Below are 15500 nucleotides of genomic sequence, written 5' to 3' on the forward strand. Positions count from 1 at the left end.
CTTTTATAAAATTTACTAAAATCATCCTTTGTCCTTCATCCTTATTCAATACTATCACCATATGCCATCCTTCCTCTCAAAAATAATAAGCATAAAACCTTGAGACAATTAACACTTAGCAAAACCTCAGGCTTTCTCATGCTTGTTGACTGAAATTTATTACTGAGCAGGAAGTTACCTCATCATCTAGTTAGGTGGTGACTCAACCATGAATGGAGAGCAGGAAAGGAGAGTGGAGGGGACCAATGACCACAGGGAGATTTATCTGACAAGCAGGCACTGGGTTGACAGCTCCTGATATGTCAAATCTTCCCCAGCCATAGTCATACTTTTGAGCAAAAACACTGTTCCAAGTTCAGGCCACTGCCTGCCAGGTGATCTGACCTCCCTGTTACAGAAGCTATCACCACCCAGTCACCCTTGCAATCAAACATCATGATCCTCACAAAGAATGTTGCTGAGAGCTATTTAAAGGGTAAAACACCAAGTAAAGGAGCAAGAAATTGAGGCACATTCAGGGACCCAATGTTCTCAGTGAGCACCACCCCAACTCTGGGCGAGGTCCATGCAGTTCCTATGTTGTCCATCAAAATTAAAATCAAAATTGAAGGTGGACTTGGGTAGGACTCTGGAAACTTATACAACTAAGAGGCAGGAGGGTGTACCATCCCTCTATTCTCTGGGAGAACCTACTCTTTCCCTTGATAGTATCCCATTATCTCTTTTCCATACCATCTAATAAACTCATGCCTGTAACTCTGAGTGACATGTCTGAAATTTTTCTGGCATGATTTCAAGAATTAGGGTTTGAATAGAGGTCTCTGTGCTGCCTCAGTTCCACAGGAGGCCTGTGCCCTTTGACAATTTGGTTTGATATAATTACAGCACCCCCTAGAAGCAATGTGTATTTTATCTGATGTGTCCTCTCACATGATTACACTTGTATGGGGTTATCTTAACCTCTCTTTTCAAACTGAAGTTTCAACTATTTACACTCCATCTTTGAAGTAGAAAAAGGACATCTGATTCATGGACTTTTACAAGTTGTACTTAAATTACGTAATTACTCATAGAAAACTTATTTTGGGGGCTGGGGAGATAGCTCAGCTGGTAGAGTGCTTACCTCGCAAGCACAAGGCCCTGAGTTTGATCCCCAGTACCGCAAAAAAAAAAAAAAAAAAAGAAAACTTATTTTGGTTAGTGCCCTGTGATAAGGACTAATAGACCTCCTTTGAAATTAAAAGCTCCAAATGTTATTAAATTCTTCATATTGAGAATGGTGCCTGAGGGCCTATCCCTATCACTACTAGAGAACCTGATACTGTGATATGTTCCCTGATTGCACAACCTAGCTAAATCTACATGCATATATCACCTGGACTTTGTTTCTACAAGCTGTTATAACTTATTCATAACTGATGGGGGCAATTTGACTGTTTGGTCAAATTGCATAAAGTACCTTTTCCCTTTTCCATCCTTTGCCTGCTTCTTAAGCAGCAAGGTGGCAGAATCCACTCAGTCAGGATCCAGGCAGGTTCCAGGTTGGGTTGTCCAATGCAAAACACACAGTTGTTGAGGCATTTATTACTGAACACAGTCAACTTAGGATTTTCCACATGTATGTCATGTAAGCATAGCTTTAGTTAATTGGCTCTGTGAGACTTAGAAGAATTCATTTAGTTACAGATAAAACAGTGAGAGAAAAACATTACACCCTCAATATAATTTTTAGATATTTCATTTTGTTTATTCACAGAAACTGCGGACTTCTGCAGACACAGGACTTGTCTCTGGATTGATGTCCTTTTCTAAGAAGAAATTCACGTCTATCTACTTTGGTAAAAAGCAAATAAAGACAATATTTTCTTAAGGTATCTCCACTCCTTTCTCTGCTGAGGAGTGGTCTTTCCACATGAAGAATGGTGCAGGTGTCTGACCTATTCCCAGAGGAGAGGGGGATCTCACCAGCATAAGAAGACAACATGGCTAGCTGTGCACATCTTTCTTTCAACCTTCCATGGCCCAACCCCTAGCAGTTAATGTGTGGGTTTTATACTTTCAGGCTAAAAAATAAACTGGGGTAGAAATAAGAGAAGAAGGGCATCAAGTTGGAGGGTGTGATGGAGACCCTTGAAAGTAAAGACTCCCATTTTCCTGCACGTGAATATCCTCATACTGATAACAGAAACTGTGAAACTGCCCCAGTCAGGGAAATTGGGGTTGCAGCCATTTCTGACTTGATAAATCTATCCATACTCCCTTCCCAGTCTTTGTTTCTATAGATTGTAACCACTCCTGTGGGACCCACTAAGGTGAGGTGACTGCCTCCTGGTTTCTGTGGAAGTGTGATTACCTTTGTTTCTGCTTTTCCACCACTGGCTTATTTCTTATGCAAACTGCTGAGATTCCTGGCTTGGCTGTTGGTAGCAATAGTGGAAATTAACGAATTATCAAAAGACAGAGAATATTAATGAAAAATGGAGTTGGAGGGAAACAAAAATAAGGCAATGGGGAGTTGGGTGGAAACAGATTGGAATCCTGGTTCCATTTATGTTCTTATTGTGCTGCATCCTGGCAGCAGACAAATCATTCACCTCCCTCCAAAAGGAGGTGCAAAGACAAAAACCTAAAGGAAAACTCTACTTTCTTCCAGATAGAAAACCGTAGAACACTTGTGTCCCACACAACCTCCCCCATCGTTCCATAAGAATAAAAGAGAAAGAAAAACTAGTACTGAATATTATCTAGATCTTGATATAGGCAATGTCATTTTGAAACACCCTTCATCTTAGAAAAAAGGGTAACCTCATAGTCACTCTGACTCAGCCTCACCTGAACCCCAGACAAAACTCCATCATCATGAAAGAAAAGGAAATTTTTACTTAGGGCTTGATCTTAAAAACACCTGGTTTAACTTAGAACAGTGACCCATCTCAAAGAATGGAGGTGCCAACCAAAAGGACCCTTCCCTGATAAATTCTTATCAATGTCCTAATTGAAAAATGCCCTCTCACTCCCCATCACCTACCCCAGGGTGTAAGTGGAAGACAGGTTTAAGTCTCCCCTGGGTCCTTCTCCACAGGTTTGTCCAGAATAAATAAACTTGAGTTACTATTGAGGCACCTCTCCATTCCCTTTTTTTTCCTTCCTTTGGTTTTTTCCTTACACTGAAACATTTTGGAATGGAGTCTCATTATCTTAGAAAAGTCTTCTTACATACATGTGTCCTCCTTACATCTCAGAGAAAATGAATCTACTCTTCATTAATTCAAAATCTCATTTCTGCACTCTTCATGATCAGACTGTACCATGCCTCCTCAATGCTCAAGGCTCAAAGCTTACATGACTGCAACATTCTGCAGAACTGACTTCTATCTCTTTACTGATCTCATTTGCAAGGTGTTGCAGAAAATTGTTTAAAGAGGAGTCCAATGTTGTTTGTTTTCCAGGGCAAACCCTGTGCATTTTTACTTACAGATTCCACAACTCTTAGCACAGTGTTTAGCCTCAGGGTGGTTCTATTATATTGAAGTCTTTCCCTTTCCACAATCCTTTCTTTTTAGTTGTTTTATTTTATTTGTTCTTATTAGTTGTACATGAAAGTAGAATGCATTTATACATTTTAATAGACCATAAATAAATGGAGTGTGATCTCTCATTTTTCTGAATGTACATACTATAGGATCACATTGGTCATGCAGTCATACATGCGCAAGAGGTAATAATGTCTGCTTCACTCTAATATCATTCCTACACTTTCCCCTCTCTTCACTTACCTCTACCTGATATAAAGTAACTCTATTCTTCAATAGGTCCCCATGTTCCTTTGTTAACCACATTCTCCTTTTAGTTCAAACATTCCTCATGTCTCCCTTTCATGCTATATGTAGCAGAACCCACTTGCACTTAACTCCTGGAAAACATGTGATCTTGGACTCTGTTTTACATGAAAGTCAAATTCCATGCACTTTTAAATAAGGCCAACCTGAGTTTGCCTTTTGACACTACCTGCAATTCCTCTGCCCCTAGGCATATTAGATAATCTCTCTAAGAGTTTTTCTTTTCCTCCAATTCTCAATGGGTTGTCAAACTATATAATGAGTTAATTCTTATAAATCCCCATTGAAATATGTCTTAAAGAACACATTTTTCTAATGAGTGTTACATTATTACTTAGTTTTTGTCACACTTCTTTTTAATCTTGTTATAAGCTCCAGTGTTATAAAAATATTTTTGAAAATATTGTTTTCTTTATCAGATGATTAGTTCCTGATTGTTAAACTATATGCATATTTCTTATATGCTTCATATTATACAGGAGAGATTCACACACAAGTGCAGTCCATCAGGTCCCCATAAAGATCTGAAGCATGAGTAGTAGACTAGATCTGCTGGAGAGTCTTGTGATAATTCTAGGTACATGTTTCCTTGATAAAACCTCACAATCACTTAGCACCTTCAGTGGCATTTTTTTCATTTAGTTTAAAAACTCTACTGTGATAAGTATTAGAAATTGTAATTTTACCAAAGATATAAAGGTACATGTTGCAAGTAAACATGAAAAATTTACCTCCCTCTTCATTGATTTAAGCAACAAAATTTCTAATATATAGCTGTTGAAAAACGTATGTTTTTCTCTTGATGAACTCAAGAAAAAATTAGATATTTTGGAATTCATAGTGTCCCTGAGATTTACCTTCTAGCTATTTCCATGAAGACACAGTACTACTTAGAGCTGAAAAGATTTTGTATTTTGGGAAAAAAATCTGTGGAACATGATTTTGTTAAATCTTCTGTGGTTCACATTTGCAATCCCTCCAGATGATTCAGTTCCTTGTCTTTAATTATAGTAAGAAATCTTGAGACAGTCAACCTCCTCCTAAAGAAAAAGGTCTTATGCCCTCCAAAGACCTTGACTCATGGCTGTCAGTTACTGAGAGCATAATTTGTGCTTTTCCTGTCTCTCACTTGATAGCTGTCAGTCTCAGTAGTCTCAGAAACCAGGTGCATGATTAGATGCATGGTGTCCTTGCCCTGGTCCACAAGAACTAGCAATACAAGAGATAAAACTGCTGAGGAATCTCCAAAAGAGTAAATTACCAGGCCTCTTAGCCTTCACTGGTATGATTTGGATTTTCTTCCATTCTCACCTGTGTGTTCTCCTAACACCTACAGCAACTCATTTTCATCCCATAGCAGAGGTGTTCCTGTAGGATCTGACATCACTGTGGTTGCCATGTTGACTAGCTGAATACTCCCTGCTCAATTTTGAAATGTTCATTCAGAAAAACAGTTTTTGAAAGGCTCCCAGTGTCAATCACTATTCATAAACTCCAGCCACCCCTACCACCATTTCACAGGAGTAAACAAGTTTTCTCTTTTATTCCTGGAGCCAATGTAGCACTCTTGGTCAGTGCTGAGTCTTCCTCTTGTTAAAGCAAGACATTAGAAGAGCGTCCTGCTCCCACAAGAGCAGAGCCTGTGTCTCTGCTTCCTCTGCTGGAGAGAACAAGAACCTCAGAGCTAGTAGCATTACCACCTAGGTGTCTTCTCCTGAAGCCCCACATCAAATTAGTTACATACCTTGGAAAAATGAATTCTCCTGAGATTGAAGATCTAATATAAAATTCTCTTGGCTTCTTGATGGATAAAATGAATTCTCCATTTCACTGCCTCTTTCTCCTGAATCATTCATACATCGATGACTCCAGTTTTACCGCCTTCCTTTTTAAATATCTCTTCAAATTGTTTCGTTTTTTAATCTCATAAGATTGAAGAAAAAAAGTTTTTGTTTTTTAATGTTTTTAAATACAATAGTCTTCCTTGTTTTTTGGCATTAGTTATCTATTAGTAAATCTCTGTTAAAGTTCACAAAATGTTTCTCAAATTTCTGAATCTAGTGGTCCCCTTCAGGTCATTATTTAACTTGATATGTCTATGTGCATGGTATTATCATATTATATACTATTATTTTTTGAAATTGATGGTTATTCTTCTGGTTCTATACTAGGTTCTGTCATTATCCTCAAATAGCAGGTTACTTCCCCTAATCTGAACACCTAAAATACCCTAAAATACCCTAAAGAGTTGTGGAACTCTTTAGCAGAGTTCTTGTCATCATTGGGTAAAGACCCTGCCCCAGCGGTTCCAACAGAACTCACACTGGCCTAATTTGCTTTCTCTCCATGGCTGCCTTGATTCATTTTTATTTCAAGATCTGCTCTTCTTTGACTTTTCTTCATACTTTTAATCCCTGCATCCAAATGATTCATGCAATTTGTTTTCTGAATCCCATGTGTTATGAAATGCATGACACATATTTTCTTTAATAGACCTTCCTCACTGCATGCTTGCAAGGCTCATGTCTGAACTCCAAATCTTTCCATGAATCCACTGTTGTTTTAATGCTGACTTTGGTTTTCAAGTCACCCTCCATCTTATGTATGACACACTTCACCTAGGCGTTCAGATATCTGCCTTTTCAAAAGTTTTTCCTGCTGGAATGGTATATTATTATATTATCATCCTCTTGAAGGCTGAGACAGGAAAATCCCAAGTTCAAGGTCAACCCAGGCAATTTAGCAAGCCTGTCTCAAAATAAAAAATTAAAAGGGTCAGGGACATAGCTCAATGACAAAATGTCTACCTAGCAGGTACAATGCCCAGAGTTAAGTCCTCAGGAAGTCAGACAAAAGAAACACAGTAGTGACAGCACACACCTAACTGCAAACAGAATCCTTGGACTTTTCTTCATTCTTACCATCTGTGTGCACAGAAAGAACTTCACTGTGTTCTCAAAATCATTTGGCATTGTTTAATGGCCTATTAATTTTTTGTGAACTTACTTTATGATAAATGATATCTCACTTTTTACATTAATACTCATTTTCCTTATTGATTTGAGGACTTATCTCATATATTTATTGCCAATTCTAATTTCTTCTTCAATTAATTCAATTTGAAACCACTAATGTTTTCTGAGATCAAAATAAAAATGTAATTTTATAAATTTCATATAAATTATCAATTTTGCAAGAATTATATAACTCTATACTGATTTATAATACCACCTAAGGTCATTTATCAAATGTCCATTCATAAAAATACATTTTCCTCAAATCTTTAAATTTATTTCTTTCAAAATTAGAATATTATCTGTTGATTAATTTTCATGACTTAAGAGCAAATATTGATAAAACCAAAGAAGGATTCTCTGGTTTTATGTTTGTTGTTAAGATTCTTTAAATGTTCTTTATCCTTTATCTTTCATCTCGAAGTGCTTAAATCTGGGTTTATTTATTTTTTAATTAAATAATTTTAATGGGAATTGGGAAGACAGCACAGTAGAGTGAACTGGACATCACTTTCCTATGTTCAAATATGAATACATGACTGGTGTAACTCTATGTTATGTACAACAACAAGAATAGGATGTTGTACTGCATGTACATATAATATGTCAAAATATACTCTGCTGTCATGTATACTGAAAAGAAAAGTAAATAAATAAATAATTTTGCATTTAAGTCATATAAACTAGGGAGTTTATGGTTAATAACAAAATAATTTCTGTTATTTATACAGTTTCTGTAGTCTGTAACTTTCTGAGAGTTTGATATGCATAACCATAAGTAGAATTAGTGACTTCTAGTTTACATGTGAGTATTAATTAACTAGTTACCATAAGGCTGCTCTCTGAGATGCCAGCATTTGACCATGCTCCCAAAAGTAGTTCACAGAATTCAGATCTGCCTACATTCTCTGAATCACTTAGCTTCATTCAGCTTTTGAAATTTTGTTAGCTTATTGGACAAACAAGTGATGTTTCACTGGTTTTTCTTGTTTTACTTCTCTGATAAATTAAGGAAAGCAAGTTTTCAAAGAAATGTAGATGTATATTTAATATTGTCAAACTTATTGAATTTTCCTAGATATAAAAAGTCATCATTTAATCTATCAGTGTGCTAGGTTTGGTAATAATGTGCTATGCTAAATAAATAATCTTAATTTATATGATTTAAGTACTATTTCATTGAACTTTTGTTGTTGAAATATGTCCTGTCAGGGACCAAGAAGAAGTTCTCATTCCGAGAACATTCTGACCTTTACAATAAGCAGCAGCGCCCCTCCCCCCTCCTGGTTGATAATTCTGACAATATGGCACCTATGGCGCCGTCCCTGCTTCTCTTCCGGGACTTCACCTTCCCGCCAGCGCGAACTTGCACCTTATCAGGAGCCCAATAGAAGAACACAGCCACCAGCCTGCACCTCGTCATACCCCTCATTCCCTCAGGATATAAATACCCGTGTGAATAATAAAAATTTGCAGCTTGATCAGAATTCCTGTCTTGCTGTCACTCCCTGTGTCTCTTGTCCCTTTCATTCCTTCTCTCTTAGGTTTGCCATCCTCATTGATGTCCTGTGGGTCGGGACAATGCCCTATCTACTTTATGAGAAATTCATGATTATACGTTATGTTTAAATCATTTTGTATTAATATAGTCTATGTTCATGTCTTTAAACAATCTGGAGTTCAGTTTCAATATATTTTTAGATAGGAACACAATTTATTTTACTCTGCATACTGAACAAATTTTCTCCAAACCAAACGAGAACATTTTTTTTCTTTTTATATTTGTTATTCTTTATTAGATAATGTTTTTAAAATTACAAGTTTTTTGTATTTTATTTATGAATTATAATTGCACATAATGGTGGAATTTATAGTCACATATTTGTACATGCACACAGTATGACAACCTAATGTGGACAATTTCATTACCCAGCATTTCCCTTTCCCTCCCTACCCCACCTTTACCCAACCATAAACTGAGTTCCCTCTTTTTTCCTTTTCCCCCTCTAGTCTCCACACATGAGAGAAAACATATAACCCTGTATTTACTGTTTGTCTTAATTCACTTAACAAAAATTCTCAAGTTTCATCCATTTCCTGCAAGTGAAAAATTTTATTTTTTGTGACTCAGTAAAACTATTTGTGTATATGTACCACGTTTTCATTTCATTCATCTATTGATAGACACCTAGGCTGGTACCATAGTTTGGCTATTGTCAGTTGTCCTGCTATAAACATGGTTCTGCATGCATCCCTGTAGTATGATGACTAATTCTTTAGGATAAATATTGAGGAATGGGATATCTGTGTCATATGGTGATTACATTCCTTGTCTTTTTCAGAACCTCCATACCAATTTCCACAGTGGTTCTATTAATTTACAATCCCACTCACAGTGGAAAAATATTCATTTTTCTGTACCTACTCTCCAGTATTAAATTAGAGTTTTATAATTATATATAAACAGGAATTCATGTGATACATTTGTGCATTAACATAGCATAATTTGGGATTCTCACTCTGTAGCTCTTCCCATATCCTCCCCTTCTTTTCTCTCAATCCACTTCCTTTACTGATCTCCCGTCTATTTTTATGAGATTCCATTTTATATTTCTTTTTATCTCTTTCTAGATTCCACATATGAAAGAGACCATTTGACTCTTCACTTTCTGAGTCTTGTTTTTTTCACTTAGCATGATGTTCCCCAGTTTATCCATTGACCAACAAGTGACATAATTTCATTCTTTTTATGGCTGAATAAGACTCCACCTTTTCTTTGCCCACTCTTCTGTTGTTGGACACTTAGACTGGCTACATAACTTGACTATTATGCATTGCATGATTAAACGCTGCAATGCATGTATTGCTATAGTATGCTGATTTCACTTCTTTTGACTAAAGACCAAGGAGTGGGGTAGCTGGGTCATATGGTGCTTCCATTCCTACTTTTTGAAGACTCTCTGTGTTTATTTCCATATTGGTTGTACTTATTCACAGTCACATCAACAACATATGAGTATTCCTTTCCCCCCACATCCTTGCCAGCAATTAGTGTTATTTGTGTTCTTAATGATTACCATTCTGACTGAGTGAGATGAAATCTTGGTGTAGTTTTGATTTGCATTTCCCTAATTGCTAATGGTGTTGAACATTTTTTCATTTATTTGTTCACCATTTGTATTTCTGCTTTTGAGAATTATTTTTATATATTTTGCCAATAGGTTGAGTGGGTAGTTTTAGTTTTTTGGTGTTAAGTTGGTTGAGCTCTTTATTCATTCTGGATATTAATACCCTATTGGAAGAAAAACTGGCAAAGATTTTTCTCCCATTCTGTAGGCTCTCTCTTCACAGTCACTTCCTTTGCCATGCATAAGCTCTTTTATTTGAAATCATCACACTGATTGATTCTTGGTTTTATCTTTTTAAGTTGTATGAATCCTATTGAGTAAGATGGGGTCTATGCCTTTATCTTATGTTTTTTCCCTAGAACTTGGAGAGTTTCTGGCCTAACTACTAGGTTTTTGATTCACTTTGAGTTGATTTTTGGGTAGGGTAGGAGATAAGAATCTAGTTTCATTCTTCTACATAAGAATTATTTTCCCTTTTTGTTTGAATAATGCTGACATTACTTATGGGCACCTCACCATGCAATTATACACTTTGATAATTATATTTTGAACTTGAGTCTTCTAACATATTTTTCTTATATTGTGATTTCATTCCTTATCATTGTTATTTCTCTTCTATGCAAAGTAAACTTAATCATTTAAGAAACACTGAAGCCCAATTAATACTGGGTATCAATCCCCAGTACAACCCAGCAGGCGTGATGTGGGTGCAATTAGGAATGCTGATGCAGACAGAATCTGCTCAGAGGTTTGCAGAACTTTTCTGTCCCTGAAGATAATTGAGCCCTAACATATTTTTATGTTCTTGTGTCTAAATTCTACTAATGCCTAATGTGAATGCTAAAAATATGTAACATAACTGTAAATTACTGAATAAAATCAATAAATTGAATTCTCTAAAAGGAAATTTGGAACAAAGCTGAACTGGGAATTTATTGAACTTTAACAAAATTTAATCTTTCTGCTTCCTGTTCCTCATGTATATACCACAGCTGGCTTTTGTGGGTGAATAAGATGACTTTTGCAAGTTCTGATAACAATGTTTCCCTCATGGTGGAATTCATAATTTTCTAATATTTTAAAATATAAATAATAGGTATTTATATTTTACATGTCTATATTCTTCAAATGGCACTCTTCAAAGTTTGGGACATTTCCCTAGGGGGTCAATATCACTTTATTACAGTTGTACCAGTGCAAGTGCAGTGAGGATCAAGAGTACCAGAGCATGCTCAGAACTGAAACCCTTACTGTGCCACATGTTAAATACAGGGAAGCCTGAAGGAACCTATATCATTACCCTCAGTGGAGTGACTGGCACATCTGCTGGAGAAGTATCAATAACATGATAGGCAACAAAAAGATCCAAAATCAAGAGAAGTTAAAAGGTGAAGAAGGAAATAGATAATGGAAGGAATAAAAAAGGTGCCTTTATCCAAATGAGTGCTCTTGCCCAGCCAACATGATAGCTCTAAACTCAGACATTCAACTGTCAAATGAAGAAACCTTATCAATCACATACAGTTATTGAAGTGTTGCTGACCTAAAGCATTTGAAGAACTTTACACAGTGCACACCACAATGCTTCAGTTTTATGGCTTGGGATTTTGCATATAGAATAAGCATATTGTATTAGGTGCTAGTAGTAACTGGGAGTGATCCAAGCACTCAGAGTCACCATCAGATCCTTAGGTAAGTAGATGCCACCCACTGACATTGCTGTTCTCCTCTTCTGAAACTGAGTGCATCCCTCCTGACAGTAGGTGTGGACCTGTAAGTGGGGCAATGAAATGTCAGCAGAGATGAAAGAAAGAAGCAGAGAATCAGTGTGCACTCTCTCACATTCTCAGTCTGGGAAGCCAACCTTCCACTGTGAAATTTGCCTTCTGATGCTCAAAACAATGTCCTGTCAAGTTTTCTAACTTCAAAACTGCTACACCTTCCTTTGATTTCACATGCACATCAGAACTTCTTCTCATGTGAGTGCTATTTTTTTATTATGAGTCTCATTGGAATTATAATATACATTTGAATTATTTTTGACCATAGATTATACATTATTTACTGTGGACCCTTATTTTGGAAACAAACACTTTGATTGCTTTAAACATTTACAAAAACTTGCTTACTTGTGAGTTCAAGGCTTTTTTTCCACATTGGTGTCAACCTTCTGAGAAGGCATGTGGGGTTGCTTAGATTTATGTTAATGCTTATGATGGAGCTTACAATGTGGACGGTTTTTGCTCTGAGGTGAAGCATTCTGATTGATGGGCCCTCTCATCATATTTTCCACATTTTTTTATTCAAATGTTTGCATGTTATATTTCAGTGATACTGCATTCTTATTTTGTGATGTTTCTCTCAAGGGTACACTGTGCAGAAAGCCCCTTCCCCCAAGATCTTCATTTGACAGGTATTGTAAACTGAAAATAAGGCTGGAGTGCTAGGATTATAGTTGCTATCACTGTATAACCTACTATACAACAGCTGATACTGTTGACAATCAAATTTTTTTTTCAGTGTTAAGGTTAAAATCTTTGCCTTGCAGGTGTTAGGCAAGTGCTTTGTCACTGAGATGTACACATCACTCTCAAAATAAATCTTTCACATACACGATGCTCAAAAACCAAAATAACATTATTTTAACCACAAAATGTTCTGAACCAATGTATGGAGTTTAATGAAGGAAGAGTGGTAAGAAAAAATAGTGTATATTTCTTTAATATATCTAGCAAACCATTTTTAAAACATATAAGCAAACAAATAAATGCCCCCAAAACCCTTGAATATGTTTTTGGAAAACACAGGTAATTTGGTGAGGGTGGTAGAGTAGCCTCTTTTTCTTGCTAAGGAAAGGAAACTTGTGAGACTCTGCAGTCACCCTGTTCTTACTCCCATTCCTCCCATTTATCTTCACAGGGCACACGTGTTCCTCATATATATTATTCATATTTAATTTTGGATGAGTAAATAATGTAATGCTTAAATTTCTTCTAAAATAACCCATTTTGCCTTTGAAAATAAATTGATCCATTTTAATCCTGAGTTTATTACTATTTAACAAATACATGACTACACAATAGAATTTTAACACAGAATACTTCTAAAAATACCATTTAGGCGTTCTAAGATGGGTTGTACTTCAGTGGTCAGGATTGAACCCAGAGTTTCACACCTGCTTGGCAAGCACAGTACCACAGAGCTACACATAGCCTCCTAAAGTTGGGTTTTTAGTGAGAGTCTTTTAAGTTGAATAACAGGTACATCAGGTCATTCTTAATGACAACTCTGTTACCCATGGCATATCCAAATTATCCAAAACTTTCTCAAAAGGAAAATGTTGATGTAGGATGTATTTTAATGGTCTTATGTATTACATTCACATAAGAAATTTGCAATAATCCATCCTAATGAATCACCTCAGTTTATTGCCAAAAATGTGACTAACTTAGGGCAAGACTCTTTCATTTCCAGTGTATTTCCTGAATTAAACATGCTGGTCAATATTTTCTTGATGGATCATTTTATTTGTTCATTTCTAAGACTGTAGATAACAGGATTAAAGAGTGGGGGGATTATGGAGAAGAATACAGAAAGCACCATGTCCTGGGTGCTGGCAGACACTGGAGATGGCCTCAAGTAGACGTAAAAACATGAGCTGAGGGGACTTACACCATAAGAATGTGGGGGACACATGTGGAGAAGGACTTTTCTATCTGCTCCAGCTGGCAACCTGAGCACAGTGGAGAAGATGCGAACATGAGACCTGAGGATGAAGACAAAGCAACATCCGCTGATCACCAGGCCAGAGACAGCAATGGTGACCTTGTTACTGAAAGCGTCAGAGCAAGAGAGCTTCAGCAGAGAAGGGATGTTGCAGAACAACTGCTGGACACTGTTCAACCTGCAGAAGGGCAGTCAGAATGTATTGCTGTTGTGCACAGCAGCATAGACCAGACCACTGAGCAGTGAGGTCAAGGTCATCCAGGTGCATGCACCAGGGCTCATGACCACTGGGTAGCAGGGCTGGCAGATGGCTATGTAGTACTCTGAGGCATGACAGTGAGAAACAGGAGTTACACATACACAGAGAAAACCACCAGGAACACCTGAGCTGCACGCTCTGCCTTGTAAATGCCACTGCTGCTTAGCAGGTAATTTATGCACGACTTAGGGACTGTCATTGAATTGTAGCAAACATCCAGGATGGACAGGCTCTGAGGAAGAAATACATAGGGGTGTGAAGACTCTTGTCGATGGTGGTGACAGCCATGATGAGTATGTTTCCCATTAGAGTCACAAAGTAAATCAGAGAGAAAGATGTAGCAAGGACCAGCAGGTCCTGTGCATCAGAGAACACCACCAGGAGAAAGTCCATCATCAAGGTGGAGTTGGGCATGTGTGGGCACAGCTCCTGTCTGGGAAGGGGTGAGAAGTCCCAGAGCCAAGTTAGCAAGTGAAATCTGCACCTTCTCTTAGTCACTTATGCATGCATTTTATGGTGCTGTGAATGGAAGCCAGAGTCTGGGATGAGCTGGGAAAGTTCTCTACCAATGAGCTGCCCACAAGCCCTTGATCTCTCCCTCTTCTAATCTGTACCCCCTGGGCCTAGCATTTTTAAAGTGATGCTTTATTGGAGTACATGACATTCTTTTTATTCAAATTGAGAAGATACTCCATTGTTATTGTTGCTATTTTTTTAAGTTTTAGAAGGATTAATTTATGCAACATTTTGTCTGTGATGGAGTAAAGTTTTTGATATTATATACTTGTTTTTAATACTGAATGTTATGGGTCACAACTTAAGAACAGACGGATTGCCACTGAGAAGTCCAAATTTGAGAGTTTTTATTAAGCCAGCTGGCTGACTGTCTCACACAATGCCCCAAAAAATGGCTATTGGGAGAACAGCCCTGACCACAGGGTTTTAGGGGTTCTTATACCGAAAATCACATTAATCATGAGTGTCTGTTACTGTGATTCAAAATTACACATTAACATCATGAGATCATTGAGAGAGGGGGAAGTACATCAAAATGACCCTTACCTAGGTACAAACTAAAAAATGGTTACTAACATCCACACAATCACTGTTCATATGGTACGTTGTTTAGGAGAAATAGGAATCAAAAGAGAGCAATTTTTCTTTACATAGGAATTATCATTCTGTATTGTTAAACATGTCACACCAAGTAACTGATGATGGGCACAGAGGCGGAGTGTTCCCAGATGTTCCCATGGGAGAAACTTATTTCCCACATAACATGGAGTCTCAGAGCAAAATGGAGTCTTTTTAGTCAATTCCCTTATAGTCTGGCCTATAACATTCTCATGGTACCAAATTTATTAGCCCATCACACTGAATAAGTTGCAACATCACAAAAATATTTTTCTCATTAATTCCTCATACATAGTTTTGGGTACAGAAGTTGGCAACTGTTCATCCTCATTACTATGATATTATCTTGATGTGTTTAACAATTGAACAAACAAATTCTGTGTTCTGGATAGGATTTTGT

The 15500-nt window shown here is 37.1% G+C and overlaps 1 pseudogene; it reads right to left on the reverse strand.

Annotated features, from left to right (window-relative positions):
• Positions 1–13401: 13401 nt before the first annotated feature.
• Positions 13402–14380, reverse strand: LOC124969918 (olfactory receptor 14C36-like; annotated as a pseudogene).
• Positions 14381–15500: the final 1120 nt, after the last annotated feature.

This window comes from Sciurus carolinensis, chromosome 18 (genome assembly GCF_902686445.1).
Source record: "Sciurus carolinensis chromosome 18, mSciCar1.2, whole genome shotgun sequence".
Lineage (NCBI taxonomy): Eukaryota > Metazoa > Chordata > Mammalia > Rodentia > Sciuridae > Sciurus > Sciurus carolinensis.